This window comes from Pleurodeles waltl, chromosome 9, assembly GCF_031143425.1.
Source record: "Pleurodeles waltl isolate 20211129_DDA chromosome 9, aPleWal1.hap1.20221129, whole genome shotgun sequence".
Classification (NCBI taxonomy): Eukaryota; Metazoa; Chordata; class Amphibia; order Caudata; family Salamandridae; genus Pleurodeles; species Pleurodeles waltl.
This window is the reverse complement of record NC_090448.1, coordinates 1,127,794,744-1,127,811,782: the sequence shown is the minus strand read 5'-3', so window position 1 is coordinate 1,127,811,782 and position 17,039 is coordinate 1,127,794,744. Positions and strand designations below refer to the sequence as shown.

At 42.8% G+C, this 17,039-nt stretch overlaps 1 protein-coding gene across 14 annotated transcripts in view; it reads left to right on the top strand.

Moving 5' to 3' along the window:
• GPHN (gephyrin) overlaps positions 1 to 17,039 on the top strand; it is a 1,323,901-nt gene that overhangs the window by 965,088 nt on the left and 341,774 nt on the right. The gene's annotated exons all lie outside the window — the stretch shown is intronic.

The following is a 17,039-nucleotide window of genomic DNA, read 5'->3' as shown; positions in this document are numbered from 1 at the left end:
CTCCTGGCATTTAATCACGCGGTGACGGACAGGCCCTTTCCCTGGGGCCGCGGAAGGGAGCCTGTCACGTGCGCAGCGCCCGCCCTTTCATAATTACTGTTGCAAATGATGAATGAACGTTAGATCACTCAGTTCACTCTCACGCACCGCTGCGCATATTACCTTTGTTGGACCTGGGGTAGGTGACCACAGATCGCGTGTAAAGATTGCTGCTCCTACACGGAGTCCTCATTGCAGCCCATTAGCCGCTCTCAGGAGGCTTATTGCATTGGCTTATTGCATTGGCGCGAGCCTGTCCTGTATCATCCATTGAGGTGTCAATCAGCGAAGAGAGAACATTCGCCCTTTTGAGCTTGCCAATGCGAAAGTGGCTTACAAGGTCACAGAGGAGAACGCTGACTCAGGAGTAAAAACGAATGTGTTATGGGATTCACGGAGGGGTCTGAAGGAGCCCTCTCTGAAATAATAACCTACCCACCCAAGTAGAATGCATTAGGAAAAAAAGAAACGATGATTGAACATTGATCACTTTTTAAGGTTGCTGCCTGATATTTGAAGCCATGATTTGATTCATAGAAAGTTTTAATGCCAACCTTTGGGATTATCCTACAGTTTTCTTTCTTGGATCTCTGCAGAATTCGGACCGAAGATGACATTGCAGTGTGATTGGTGTTGGTGAGAGTAATTGGGTGAGACCAGCTCTGCATTAGCTTTTAGGCCTGCTGAAGTCGAGGAAGTGTTTGGGTTCTTGGAACAGGGGTCCTACCAAACCATACTTTCTTAAAGAATTCAGAGAAGGTCTCAGCTGTAGGACTTGGCAGACAGATTAATGTTAGCATTTTATTGGCCTTTCGGTAAGGTGACTAAATGGCGTCAGGTCACCGTAAATCATTTGTCCAGCCCAGTTCTGTCATTCAAAAACCTACGCATCTATTAACTTTTAGTGGTTGATTACAAAATCCAGTTGACTTGGATGAGTGGTTTGAAAAACAATAGGAAGAACCGCCTGGTGTATGAAGGAGAAATGGTAACTACCCATTTTGGAAACAAAAGGTAATTAAATTACCTTTTATCTATTTATTGCACCATGTACTTAGATTACCTCTTGAAATGTTTCCTGTTGATGCTGAGCTGCTTCTTATTCTAAAAATAAAAATTTCCCAGGACTAAAAGAGCCATCATTTATTTCTGTTAACTAACAAATGACCACTTATTGGACACGTAAGTGTTTTGTGCACTACAGCTACTCATATTTCTTTCAAAATAATTTGCTATTATTCACATCATAAAGTTATAGTTCCCAAATTTAGAGAAGACCCATGACAGAGATTGAAAAGAGGATGAATAGAGCCTCAAATTCGCCAAATCCATTTACTGACAATTCAAGGTTGTACTGCTGCCTGGATTGCTGTCATGGGTATTCAAGTACTTATTGATCGCGGCTGAGGTCCTGGAGGAAGCTGTCAGCAGACTGCATTCATTGAGGTCTAATTGTGTCGAAGCTGGTTATCCCTGCCACTGACAGTATCACACATCACACCTGGGTAGAGCTGTCGTCCTCTACATTTCCTTTCAGTATCCATTGTGGCTGAATCAGCAGTCCCGGAGAGCGATGTGTGACAACATATTGTGATTGTGCTGCTGTTTTGCTAATGTGAAAAAAGGCTACAATGTTAAACTTCAGCCATGCGATTATATCAGAAGATAACTTTGTCCTGAAATCTCAATACTTGATAGAACACTTCCCTGCTCTCTTAATTCCTGACCGCACACCTGGATGGTTCAGATTAATCCATATTGAAGCCGTATTTTGAGTGTGTTTGCTGGTTTATAAACTGCAGGCATGGAGATCCAGGTGGGGAATGGATGTGGGCCCCCTCCACAGACTGTTGGTGGGAACATGGCGATGTGTCTGGTGATGAAGAGGCCTTCAAACCCAATTATTTAGTTATTTACCTTGTATCAATGTGGCGTTATTGGTTTGTGCCCTAGTACCCCGACTGGGTATGCACACTCCCCCACTTGCTGGGGAATTAAAGTGTTACCAAGGGGTGAGGGATGTTTGCACCTGGGTTATTTGGAATTTCTATGATTATATCAAGCATAGCTCCAGAAGAGAGGGAGATTACAGTTAAGATTAGAGGCCGTTTTTATTTGGGAATATAATTAAACAACCAAGATGCTTTTTGGATTCTTTTACCATCATTCCACTGTTCAGGAAACAACAGCCAACAGTTGTTCCCCCAACCCCTGTTCCGGGTTCCGGCCTGAGGCTTTTTCAAGGCGTATTGTTACTTCTGTGGTAGATTTTTCAGAAATTAATAAAAAAAAAAAGGTCCTCGGAATTCTTTCTCGTTCAAGCTCTGCGTCCTGTCAGTGAGGCTGTCTCTTCCAAAATCCAGGTTCTGTCCAGTAGCTGGTGGAGTTCATCCGTAAAGTGGTCAGTATCAATTTGCTAGTGTTCTTTATTTCAGTGCGGTCTGAAAACCTGTAGCAAGGGGGGAAAACATGTATTAGCTGTGGTTTCCTGAACAAAGAAACGAGAACCCCGAATTTGGACAAGAAAGAATTACAAACCCTCCTGATTAATTTCGTTAAAAACTCACTGACGTAATAACAGGCCTGAAAAACCTTTGCACCAAAATGAAGTGAAACACATTGACCGTGGTTTCCTAAACAAAGAAACAAAAATAAAAAAAAAATCCAACAAGCAATTTGGGTGATTAATTGTACTAACTAGCTAAAAAAAACCTCTGTTCTTAACTGTATACTCTCTCTTTTCCAGATCTATGCTAGTTATAATCATGAAAATTACAAATAACTAGGTGTACGCATCCCCCACCCCTTGATAACATTATGGCAATGTGTGCTTCTAGATTTGTTAGTGCTTGCATTTGATGGTAGGGCAAAATATGAAGCAAGCAAATACTTTCATCAAAGGTTTTGTGCTTTCCAGCTCTCTGTGAAGTACTGTTTGCCAAATGGAGAGGATACAGGAGCTGGAAAGGAACTTGGATATGTAGATAATTGTGCAGGTTATCCTCTGACTGCTCGTCTGTGATCACAAAGCTTGACTTGGTTGTCATAATTATGTATTGCATGTTGTGAGTCAGATACAGTAAATGCCTCATGTTTGCAGATTCGAGACAGAGTGGGGAATAGAAAACGTGCAAATTGAGCTGCCCTCTTGTTAGAGTTCCCCCCTACTCTCTGAAAACATCCTTCCATGGACTGTCCTGGGAACTGAAAACCTACCATATACCTCAGCTGTATAATACACCGCCTTTAGAGTACTGAATTCACAAGACTCCTGTTTTAGAAAAGTGCCAGAATCTAGACTTGCAATAAGTTGTTGCCAGTTTGGGGCTCATCAAACCACATTTTGATCTTCGTTTAAAGCTTGGGATCCTTTAAAAGTAAGTAATGTAATGTTGACACAAACTGCAAAAGATCTCAAAGGAGTGGACATCTTACCCTTGGTGACATGCTTTAAATGCTTATTGATAAAATAATAACCCACAACTACTATTACCTTGTGATTTTTTTTTTTTGCGAAATTGAGTTTTTACAGTGGCTGATATTGTAGTTTTCTTCAAAAGGCTTTGTTTTTTCAAGCATTTAATTTGTGAATAAATAGATGAGACATTCACAGTCAAGCGCAATCTACTCTCGAAGGGATCCTTCAATTTCATACGAGTGAGATAAGTTGTACTACTATCATAGTGGGGAAGAAGTCGGACTTCATGCTCAACTGCCTTGTTTTCTGTCTTTTCTTCCATTTTTGATAGCGGCCTTGAGGCTGAGCTGGACAAGTATGTTGCGTAACTTTGAAGCACTTCTCGCTATAATGGAAACTGCATGTTGGATCTGATGGATATTGCTTAGATGGGTAATATTTTGTAAATTTCTTTTTGAGTATAATGTGGCTACAGATTTATATCTAGTTGTGCTGCAGCGTTCTGTGCAGCCAGAAGACCTAGTTTTAAAGATTGTCCTTCACAGGAAATAAACCTTCTGAAAAGCAGACTCGAGATCTCCTATCTGAAAAAAAGTCTAGTAGAGGCTTCTGAAGTATTTGAACGTTTTCCCTGCCTGAGCTGAACAAAGCATATTGTTATTTCCATCCATTTGTGATGACAGTGATTGCAATTGCATTCTTGGTGGACACAAAGGCAGGAGCCTTCTCACTTCATACTGTGGTGCTCAATGATTTCATGGCATTGCCTATAGTGCCCCAATCATCATCATATGTGATTGATAGACCATGTTTGTGTCTGGATGCTGTCTAGAGGTTTGTAATTATTTTGCCTCTTTCTTATAAATGCCATGAGCTTCTGACACATGTTACATAGTTTTAATTTGCTTCATGGACGCAATTTGTTTTGGTGACTTTTACTTGGCTGGTAAAGAGTGCTTGCTTTGATTCTTTCAAAACCACAGGGCGGTGGTCTTTATAAAGCAGTGGGCCACTTGCTCCCTGGAATAATTTTTGTTATTTTATTTTTCTAAATGATTGTAAAAGGGTACACTTATTGATTCCTTCCTAGGATTTGAGATATCCAAAACAGATGTAGGCTCTCCACAGATAGTGTTCACTAACCTAGCAGCGCATCTACCGGTGATTTAGAATTTCACAGGTTATTCAATAGCAGAGAAAACAGGAGCACGCCTTAGGAAGCAAGTTCTTATCCAATTAGGGTATCAGTAACAGGTTCCAAAGTACTCATGGGTCAATGCTTTGAGTAGGTCGCAGCTAGCTCAGTAGTGTGGGGATTCAGTGCAATGGAGAGCCCACATACTGAAACAAAAGGTGATCAAAGCTAATAGGGTGGCTCTAGGAGAATCATCGGATCATGTATAGAAATCTCTGCAGAGGCAGGCTGGTCTTAACATTATCGATGTCTATGCAGTCTGACAACCACAGGTAAATTAAATGTTAGTGTGCGTTTCATTGTCTTGATTGTTCTAATCGAAGGTCTCTTATTTTTTTTTTTTACTATTCCAACTGGGAAGCTCTCTCTGCCATCTGATTTTGTTTGGTTAATTTTCACATGTAGGTGGCATTCTTGGATGTATGTGCCACGTTGTGAGTGCACATGGTCCAGTTTTCTTTGGCAATTGGCAAAGTGATGCATGCAGGCTGCCTCAGAAGGCAAGCAACAGTCAAATCAAACTGCTGGGTTACTCTCACTCTTACCTACGGTAAGCGTGCGGTCTTGGCTAGATTGAACTTCAACAAGCTGTTTACGAAGAGCAACAGTGAGTAACGAACCTTTGATGGATGGCGGGGATGTGATATTTTTAATCATGATGGATTCTCTCACTAAGGAGTATCTCAACATTTTTTTGGCTTTGTCTACATCATTAGGTCTATTCAAACCTTAGTTGTAATTTATCAATTCATTTTTGTGTACTTGCTTGTAGTGCTAATAATGATATGGAGAAACTCTCCATTTATCCAGGTACATTCACAATGCGAAATAGCCATGCAGCATTGCCCCTGCTACATCTCCGTTGTAGTGCATCGTAATTGCATTTAAAAAGCACTTCATACCACTAAAGAGGCGTCAAAGCACTTTCAATCTGAAGGTAACACTACACTGCATGTTGTTCTTGGTTGGAAATTGTAAATTTGTACTTTGGCCTACCTGGGATGTATTTTGGTATTGTGTGAAGACCAAAAGTGATGATCTTATGATTTCAAAGCTGCTATACTAGGGTCTAAAGTAGAGAATAGAAGTTTTATACTTCATTGTGAATGGTTGGAAAGGACGTGTGTTGCCTTTGTAAACTACGTGCAAAGTGTTTTTGTGTAATTAATGATGAGCAGTGGCTTGCTCTTACTGTATTGATGTGCTTGTTGTTGCGTTTAAGGCTCTCTTTCACTTGTAAAGTGTTGGTGGCACCAGGGTGAGCTTGTCTAGCTGTGCTTATACATGGATTGGACTATAGCGTAGGAGTGGTAGCTGCACTTATAGTATTGCCGACTATCCTTGTTGGAGTTTGTTTTTGTTTCTTGGGATGGGAGTATGATTCTGAATCATCTGTTGGCAAAGAACAATGCCCTTAGCACTGACATTAATTGCAAGGTGATAACTCTTTTTTGTGTTATCCACGCTACAGAACTCAATTCCTTTTTTGCAGTGAAGCACAGAAGTCGTTACATTGATTAGAGCCAGCCCAATCAGATGTAACAGGATAACCAATATATTAGGCTGACATGAATCATGGTTACCTTAAAACAGTGGTAAAAACTTGTTCACGTTGATTGTTGAGGAGGCAAGAATTAAACTTGTAAGTGGTTCTTGCTGTAGCATCGTACAACCATGTTAGAGCAGAGAGGGAGCAGAGCATTGGTGTGGATTCGGAAGAGATACTTTTCTAGTCTTGAATCTGTATTGCAAGAGCCTGGGGCATGTTGCAGGTGTTAGAAGAGGCTGTATTAGAAGTGGATGCTGTGCAGAGAAACGTCTATCCTTTTTATGTATTTGATCATTTGTATGACGCTAGGTTTTACCTAGGAATTGCAGAGCTCTCGAACACCTTGAATGTAATTTAGTCTTCTCAGGGAGCACTATGAGCTGGGTAGGCTTCTGAGATGGGTTAGCTGGTTAGCATCTTGCCAGCCAGAAAATAGCTGGTCTGCCACGTGTTGCATTGTTTGGAGCCATCTTAGTTTATGGGGTGAAAGGTCTGCATACAGACAAAAGATCATGGAAGGAATGTTTGCTAATAGTCTAAATCATGATCAGTCACTAAATGCCATTCCAACCCATTGTTTTAATCGCTGTGCCATCCTCGACAGAGGCCCGCGTATGCAGATCAGTAGTGACACTGCTCCTAATGGGAACTGTCCATCCCAAAATGCCCCGCAAGACCCCCTCCAGAAGGTACCAGCGCAACTCAAATCGATGTTGGCCTTATTGGGCCTCGTCAGTGATGTATAGTTTGGATCCTGTGGCACAGTGAGCAGGGGGCCCATGTTTGCATTTACCCTTGGCCACATAGGGTTTTACACCTAATGACCCTTGACCACTAAGTGCTATGGGTATGTCTAGACGTGGATCCCATTCTCACAGTGCCACAGCATTGCAGGCCAGAGTAATTACCAGTGGCTGACATGAATTCAAACAATACCTCCATCACTTTTTAGGTCCAGCTTAAGCGTTCGACCTCGTGTATACTTTTAGTATACTTCTAATGGCTTAAAGTGATTTAATTTGTTGGTTGCAGTGTCCTTTGAAAATTCTTGCTCGCTAGTGGTCAGTTCTGCCTTTTTTTCTTTCCTTTTTCTGTTTCAGAGCAGTGACCAACAACTACTACTATTATTCCACTTTGGTTTCTTTATCTGTTGCTTTGCCAGACTTTTTTTGTTATTTCTTTGTTACTGTTTTTTCACTGTGGGTATTTGAGGCGGATAGCTGCCTGTTTATTGCAGCATTGTTCCTCCTCCCATGTCGCTGACATTTGTTTTGGCTTTATTCCAGTGCTGTCCTTGTTTACCTTGGGCTCCTAAAATAAGCCTATTTTACAAAAGAAACATACATACAGTTGTTTAGCTCACTGCTTACAAAAGCCACAGTAAACCCTTCGAAGCAGTGATGTGCAGAGTCTCTCTCTTCAGGGCCCCTCCCTGCAAGCACTCAGGGCATGCACTCAGGGCATTGCTTATCTACTTTATTGGGGCCATAAATCTTCTCAGGCTGCTCTACTGTTCTTAACTTAATTAGAGCTTTGTTGAAATGCAACTATTGCAAGACATTTCATTCTGTTAAAACAAAAAGAAAATAATTTTCCAGGCTTATTTTCCAGTTTCTATTCAGGTGTTTCTGATGCCAGTAGCCGCCACTGACTACCAAAACATGGCAGGAAAAGACGAAACTACGAGACAGGGTGGACCAATTTATGTGGCAAGGAAAGTCGAGTTCTAAATTTACAATGCCATTAGCTCTAACTCAAGAAAAATCGAGACCTATTGCATTGCAAATGCTTGTTGTTATTGTCTGTGCAACACCCTAAATGCAAAGGGTATGTCCAAACATGGTTCCTGTGCCCACTGTGCCTCAGGACTCATGCTGCACCTGACGAGGCCATATCTGGTCTGGGGTTGCTTGATTTAATTTTCAGTGGGAACTCGGCTTGGTAGTTCAGCCTGGACCGTTGCTGTTGGAGCCGGACGGAAGCTTTTTTACACATAGCTGATTACGGTCTGAAGTGGCGTGGTGGGTAAAAAAAAAAATAGACTGGATTGCAGCCTAGAGCAATTACCAGTGGCTGAGATTAATTCAGGCAATTCATGTCTGTGGAATATCCTCTTTAGCAATAAGTAGTTCTTAGAATAGAGTAGTTAACATTAAATGGACAAGTCAATGCCCTTCTCTAGAATGGCTATTTTTGGTGTCAAGAGGACAGCAGCCCCAAGAATTGCAGAAAGAATTTCACCTTTTTAATTCCAGATTAGCTGGAATTTCTCTCAGTATGCGGTAGTGTGCAGAAAAGTACTGCTCTCCACTCTGTTTCTGACGTGCGCTCTGGCACGTGAACCATCTTATAAAGCCTTCTTCCATTGTAGAAAGGCTTCAAGTGGAGGCTAGCCTGGATGGCTTCCTCTCATGGGTACCCTAGTACTGCCTTTCGATCTACATCCTCCTGGCCCGAGTCCTTCTCTGATATAGTATCTTTAGTATAAACCTCGTAAGGTTCAGATTGTAGTGAGTCCTTTGAAAATGGCTGCGACTAGTCTTCACCTGTGACCTGGGAGTAAATGTGTGTGATTACAAGGTATCTGCCACCACTTTAGCACTGGCTTTTTGCCTTAATTCCTTCTGATAAGGCAGGGAAGGGTGTTTCTAAAGCATTTTATTGTCCTTGCTTCAAGACAGAGTTTCATGATGCCCAGGAGTATTTTGGCCTAGAAACCTCTGCCATATTCCAGCAAGCATTTGTCATAAATATTTTAGTAGGAAAGGTGCTATTCTAGCAGTACACATCTGAAGTATTCTAGCTACTGGCCCAAGTTACAGTCTGCCGCCACTTTCTCCCCTGTAACCAAACTTTACATTCTGTCCTGTACTACACCCAAAAATCTCATGATCTCCAAGAACATTCTGAAACGGATATGATTTTTTAAAAGACATTAGTCGAGAAGATTTACCACTAATCCTGGTACTCCTGGTGTATGCAGTGGCCGTCTTCCCACTGAGAAATCACTATTCTGATGCAGAAAACAGTAGCAGAGGTACATGTGGGACATCTTTTTCTTTGTTGCTCCCTAAACAGATATCCATCCCTGACCTAAGGTCGTGTGTATCCATTGGAACAGACATTGTGCGGTCCGTACCGTCTTATTGTTTATGAATGGCTCACAAAAGTTCATGATTGAAGACAACACCCACGTATATTTAAAAGACTTTGTCTAAAGCCACAAATTGACATGTGCAGATCGTTGTTTTTCTGTTTTTCGGTATCTGTAGGGAAACCCAGATAGTACAACATCCCTAATCGCAGATATTGATCCCAGCACGTGCTTTCTGTGCTCTGGGGATGCACAAGGTGATGCCTAAGTCATCAAACAATGGACTTCCTTTAAAAAAATGAAACCTCCAGGTCATAATTACTCCTGCCGTTTTTTCAAACATCCATTCAGCTCACGCTTTGCTGGGCTTTCTACCCGGATTTAGAAAAATCACTTATCGGGGGACACAACTAGCACCACCACACATCATCACCTGATTGGCTGCCACTCTATGATGCATGGCTGCATCCTCGGCATATTAAACTAACCTTCTTGCAGATTGTTTTTTAGCACTTCCTGGTTAACAAATCGCCTTATCATGGAACTCTTCCTTCACACTTACATTGTTAACTTTTCTGCGACGATTTTCCATTTCCTTTTGTTGCACTTAGAACATGTCTCTTCAGTTCTGCCCCTGCAGGAACGTTTATAAATACAGGTGGCCCCCGTGGGATGAGGAGCCCTCTGCTTGGTATAATCCCTCACTTGTTCAGATCTTAAAGACGCCCTTGTTACAGTAAAATGGTATTTAAATACAGTACATGCACTGAATCGAATATGTATTCCTGAAACTGGAAGATATCAAACATTTGGGCACTGTAATTAAGGAGCATTGCTGACGCAAATAAAAATAGTAAACAGTTAGCTTACAAAGTTTTAATTGTGTCAGTTTGTGAAGCCTGTTTTTACCAGCGAGATAGGGATCCCGGGTTCTCACTTCAGATACACATTACTTTTCTTCTCTCCCTGTCCATCCATGACATTAGCAGTGGTTGTGCATCTCAATGAGAAAACCGCCTTTCATAACGAAACTCTGTCATTTATTTACAAAAACAAACTATGCCTAGTTTCTTGATGTATATGACATCATCTTTAATCATTTTTACTTTACGGGACGAGATTTGGATCCGAAGCCCTCTCACCAGCTTTAACCAGCACGCAGGCACACATTCCTGAGGTACTCTTGGTAGATGAAATGACGATTTTTTCTTTTTCCATTGCTGGAATGCACAGTTAATCGTACAGGCACTTACTGACGAGTAAGAAAATGTTGTTCAACGTTACTACAAACAGTTGTGGAGAGTTTCATTGGCATATTAGGGGTTTCAAGAGAGCTGGACCTGCTGACCCATGAAGCAGTCACTTGTGGCATCAGAGTAGTGTCAGTGCTCCGTTTACCACCCACCATCATCAGAAGCGTGGTATAAAGTTAAGGTGCTGAGGCAGTGGGTATATGGAGAGATAGCATCAAAGTAGACCCACCCGGTGCACCCTTCTCAGAGTGGAAGATGTATAGATGCCCTTAACCTCCTGCTGCCATCCGCAAACATAATGAAGGGCACCTTCGGCAAAATAACTGGCATGGTGAAACATTTAAAATATAATATTGGTGTAATTAGGGCACGTTAATAGCAGGTAATTATCCTTTAGCTGTGACTGGTTTACAGGTAAATCACCAGTAGAGTGGACAAATTAGTATTATTTTTATTAAAACAATGCAGTCTTTTAGGTAGTAAAATTAGAGCTGCTTTGGCAATAAATATGTTTTTCCCTGGCAACTCATTGAGACAAATTCAGCTTGCCTTGTATAGATCAGATAAACCCAACCTGCACATAAGTTAGGATGTAAATAGCCACCTTGACTGGTCCCGGCGCATTCCTTCCTTAAACTCCTCTTTCCCTGGTAACAAAATCCCTTCAGGATTTTCACCGCCTTGTTTTTGACCTGTACCTTAGTATTACTAAATGACTGTTGGGCATTTTTTTTCCCAATTAGAAAGGTCAGATATTGTGAATCCCTAGTGAAGAGTGGTGCTACAGGAAGGTGTTGGAAAAGGCTGTCTTGCAGTAGGTAGTTGCTCTCCCTGTACACAGTATTTTAGGTGGGGCCTAGAGCTTTAGCTGTATAGCCAGCCTCCTGTTTTACTGACAAATCATTAATTACCAAAGCACATACACAATTCTCTCGCACGCTGTCTTTGGTGGGTTCAAGTGTCATTCACATTTTGGTTTCACCAACTCCAACCTACAGCATCGGGTAGTGGATCGACCCACTTCAGCCATTGGTTCTCTTCAGTTTGAGTGGCAGTGTTTTGTTTGTGCGCGTTTGCATAGAAGATAGCTCAGTTCGGTAGCAGGGCTAGAGCGCCAGTCTTTGCTTTCTTTTTTCACGTTTTGTATTTATTTTTGCAGTGGGTCATTTTAGTTAAATTTTTCCTGGCATATGCATGCCACCTTTAGACATGAGCATTTTTAATTTTTATTTCATTTGAACTTGTAATTCCTGTTGCATATGTTTGCAAATATTAGAAATAAAAGATCGCAGGCTTGCCAAGGCCAGATTATAGGCTTTGCCGTTGCTCGTTCAAACTCACTGTGGCAATACTGCTGATTTAAGAACGTTTTTTAATATCAAGGATTTTGTCAGTTCTATGGTAGGATTAACTTCCTTTGATCAGTATGTCATTTAAGAAGAGACTATTTGACTTTGGGAGTGACGTCTTGGCGCTCTGTGGCTTGAGATAAGGGGAGATGGCGGTCTAGAAAAGACAGGTTTTCATGGCTTGTACAACTGGAGATGATATTAAGTTCTCTGAGTTGCCAGAGGCTTCTGTTACAGCGGGTAGAGGTATGCACTGAAGAGACGTTCTGTAAACATCTTTGCCAGTAGTTGGCCATCTCTGTACTGGCCAGACATTTAACCAACTTGGTGTCTGCGTACACATTAGTAATCATCTGTGGCGCACATTGCCATTAGACTAGTCAATCTGGACAGAACTAGAGCCCTCACTGCCGGCTTTTTTGTGGAATGAACGGTTACAGAAAATGCTTCAATATGGAAAAAGTACAGTGCAACGACCTGTGCAGTTTGGGGCGGGAGGGTGTAAGGGGGGCATTGTCCTGAAGCAGCCTTGTGCCTACCACTCCAAGCAGCAACCAGCGCGACCACTTGCTTTTCAGATTCCTTTAAATTAGCATTAATGTTTGAAGTGCTCCATAGAAGGTGCAGCCTAGACATATTAATGAATTACTTCCCCCACCCCCCCAACTAGGATCTCTATCTGGGACTTCTCAGACAATCCAGAAGGGGCCAAAACATTGAAACAGGCACATTAATTGGTGCATCTTCAGTGCTCCGGTTTATCACACTAGGTCAACAAACTAATTGCAGGTCATTAAGTAAATAATCTTAAGTAAAGAAATCGATGACCTGCAGTTATTTTACCATTTAGACTAAAGCCACATAGCAATAGTCGCATTGAAATACTCAATGTTTGTGCCCTGTGCGCTGGAGAGAAGCCTGATACCGAGGACAGCGAACTCTTAAGTCGTCTTCTGTGCTATTATGCACACTTTCCAGATTCTATGTGACCATGGCAAGTCTCTGTTGCCCCCATACACATTTTTCCATATAGTGAAGAATGGGGGGAGAAAGTGAAAACAGCTCTGCTGCCACACAGTTGCATACTCTTCTTGCTTTGGCAAAAGCCTGTTAATTTTCCAAATGTTCAGATTTTTTGAGGAGATATTGTGACGAGGCATACTTTTCTGATGGGACATATTTGACATTTCCCCAGTTTTACAGCCAGTACTGCATTTTTTCTCCTAAGAGCTCCACAGGGATGGGGTCTCCTTTAGGAGTGAATGATGTCCAATGGTGGGCTGTTGGGGTTCAATCCACAACGGAAAGTTGTGGCAGGTGGGAAACGGCTTCTCTTCTGCTGTTCCTAGACATGAAGGTCACGTCCACCTACGCCTTCTCATTCCACAGGCCCAGTTCATCGTGAACCTCCATGCCTAACACAAAATATTATGAAGATTTACAAGAAGTCATGATCATCCGAAAACAATATACTTTTGCAATCAACAGAAATATGCAATCCTTGGACCATTACAGAGAAGGAAGTTCTAAAGTTGATGATCCTCACATAATAAGGTGCAAATCCCCATTGTTTTGGAGTGAACCCTCAGCTGAAGGAATCTGATCTTTATTAGAAGCTCAGACTGCTTTTTCTTCAGTTCGGTGGTATGTAATATTTGCACTAATCTCTGCAGGACTGCTAAGGTAGCTGAGGTTCACGAGAAGCACGAGTGTGTTCAACAGATAATTTATGATATGTGTTCTCTAGTAATCAAATACCTATTACAGGGCAGTTAGAATAAGACGCAAGCTGAAGTGTGTTGTGAAATATTTAAACAGTAAGCAGTAATGCAGCGCCTGCATGGCGAGCCTTCATTCCCGCAGCACTCCCAGGTGCAGGAAGACAGGATGGATGAGTGTAGAGTCAGGATGCACTTCAGATCCCAAACCGTAAGCCTTAGTGGCCTTTATAAAGAGCATGAATAGATGTTCTGCCAGCATGGCTGACGGAAAACCTGAGTTTCTAAAAAAAAAAAAAACTGTTTGGTGACCAGGGGCGTAGCTTGGTCAGTAAGATTAGGGGTGTGTGAGCCTCGGGTTTTCCGACAGCCATGCTGGCATATCACCTTAAAATACATATAAGAGAAGCAGTGTGGAAGGGGAGATTTGGGGGCGGAGGAAAGGGAGCGGAGTGCAGATTGTAAGGGGTACTTGTAACACAATATTTTGTAAATTAACCAATTTTTTTAAAGAACTTTAAAACATAGATGAGAGGCAGTGTGTGTGTGTGTGTATGTGGAAATCCCAGGTGAAATCTGACAGAGTCCCCACCATACCTGACTGAAAACACCCATAGCAACTATTTACTAGAGAATAGATTTATTAAGGAAGTGTAGCACCCCAAACACCCCCCTGAAGCTACACCCCTGCTGGCGACCTTCTAATAGCACAGATGAACGAGTTACTTACCTTCGGTAACGACTTTTCTGGTGGATACATTAGCTACCTGTGGATTCCTCACCTCATGAATACTCCCATGGCGCCAGCATTCTACGGAAATCTTCTTACTAGTCTCTGCACGTCGACGAGGACGTCACTGTCTCGCACGCGACGCCGTCTGACGTCATACAGGCAATAAGAGGTCCTCGACGACGTGCGGACGTCAGTACCAATCATTTTTTACGTGCATGAGAACAACCAGGCAATGCAATGAAAGAACAAAGCAACATCCATTATATTGTAAAAATACACCACATTGTATGAATAACTGTAAATCTTCTTTATGTACATATATATATATATAAAATCTCTCTTTTAAAATATATACACACACCAAGTATATACACAAAGATATATACATATATACATATATATATATAAATATTATATATATACATCTATTGCACCCTCAAAGATCAAGAGGAGCGCACTCAAGGATTACTTGGCAAGACCATAAAGGCAACGGGGAGGCGGGTGGGACCGTGAGGAATCCACAGGTAGCTAATGTATCCACCAGAAAAGTCGTTACCGAAGGTAAGTAACTCGTTCTTCTGATGGATACAACTACCTGTGGATTCCTCACCTCATGAATAGAGTCCCAAAGCAGTACCACGCCCGGCGGTGGGTGCCTAAATGGTCAAACCAAGAAATCCTGCAGCACTGACCGTGCAAAATGGCCGTCCCTTCTAACCTCAGAATCTAAACAGTAATGTTTTGCAAAAGTGTGAAGGGACGACCAAGTTGCGGCCTTGCAGATGTCGACCACAGGAACACCTCTGGCTAAGGCCGAAGTGGCCGACTTAGCTCTGGTGGAATGAGCTCTAATGCCCTCAGGAGGATCCTTCTTTGCCAAAGAGTAACATATTTTAATGCAAAGAACAACCCACCTGGATAGTGTTCTCTTGTGGACTGCCTTTCCTCTCCTCTTGCCCACGTATCCAATAAACAGCTGATCCTCCAGCCTGAAATCCTTTGTTCTATCGATAAAGAAGCTCAACGCTCTCTTTGGATCCAGACGGTGCAGTCTTTCTTCCTCTTTGGAAGGATGAGGCGGAGGATAGAACGTGGACAAAGTAATTGCCTGAGCCAAATGGAAGGGTGAAACAACCTTCGGGAGGAAAGCAGCCTTGGTCCTCAACACCACCTTATCCCCATAAAAAGTTGTATAAGGGGGTTTTACTGATAAGGCCTGCAACTCACTCACTCTCCTTGCTGATGTTATAGCTATCAGGAAGACTGTTTTTAAAACCAAATACCTCAAGGGGCAAGAATGCATAGGTTCAAAAGGGGACCCCATAAGGAAAGTCAGGACTAAGGACAAATCCCATTGCGGCATAACGAATGGCTTTGGAGGATATTGATTTAGAAGACCTTTCAAGAATCTGATAACAATAGGGGATTTAAATAAAGATGGTTGGTCTGGAAGACATATGAAGGCTGACAAGGCCGATAAATAACCTTTAATGGTAGCCACTGCACAACCTTTCTGCGCCAGAGATAGAGCAAAAGACAAAACGTCCGATAGATGAGCTTGCAAAGGATCAATCTGCCTCTCTCCACACCACGCAACAAATTTAGACCACCTATTAGCGTAGATAGATTTAGTGGAGTGTCGCCTGGCCGCTAATATAACATCCACTACCTCAGGCGGGAGAGAGAAGGAACTCAGGTTGCCCCGTTCAATCTCCAGGCATGTAGGTGCAGACTCTGGAGGTTGGGGTGTAGAACCTGCCCCTGCGACTGCGAGAGGAGGTCTGCCCTGAAAGGGAGACGGAGCGGCGGGCACGTTGAGAGTTGGAGAAGGTCGGAGTACCACACCCTCCTTGGCCAATCCGGAGCTATTACGATTACTAGAGCCCGGTCTTGGCGAATCTTCCTCAATACTCGAGGAATCAAGGGTATGGGAGGAAACGCGTAAAGCAACTGGCCGCACCAGGTCATTTGAAACGCGTCCCCCAATGCTTCCTGCATCGGATACTGAAGGCTGCAGAACAACGGACAATGCGCGTTCTCTCGAGTGGCGAACAGATCTACCCGAGGAAACCCCCACTTCTGGAAGATTAAACGGACTTGATCTGGATGGAGACGCCACTCGTGGTCTGCCGAGAAGTGGCGACTGAGACTGTCCGCACGCACGTTCAAAACTCCGGCCAGATGGTTTGCTATCAAGCAAATCCGATGGTCCTTTGCCCAGGACCATAGTCGAAGAGCTTCTCTGCAGAGAAGGTACGACCCCACTCCTCCCTGCTTGTTTATGTACCACATCGTGGTAGTATTGTCCGTTAGGACCTGTACCGACTGACCACGAAGGGAAGGGAGGAAGGCCTTGAGAGCCAGACGTACAGCCCGTAACTCTAACAGATTGATGTGAAAAATCTGTTCCTCTGGAGACCAAAGACCTTTGATCTCCAGATCCCCCAGATGAGCTCCCCACCCTAGAGTGGAAGCATCCGTTATGACTGTGGCCACTGGTGGCGACTGCTGGAACGGTTTTCCTTGTGAAAGATTGTTGCTTGCAATCCACCACTTCAAATCCACAGCAGCATCTCTGGAGATCTTGACAGTACCCTCTAGATCCCCTCTGTGTTGAGACCACTGCCTTCGGAGGCACCACTGAAGAGCCCTCATGTGCCAGCGAGCATGCGTGACCAACAGAATGCAGGA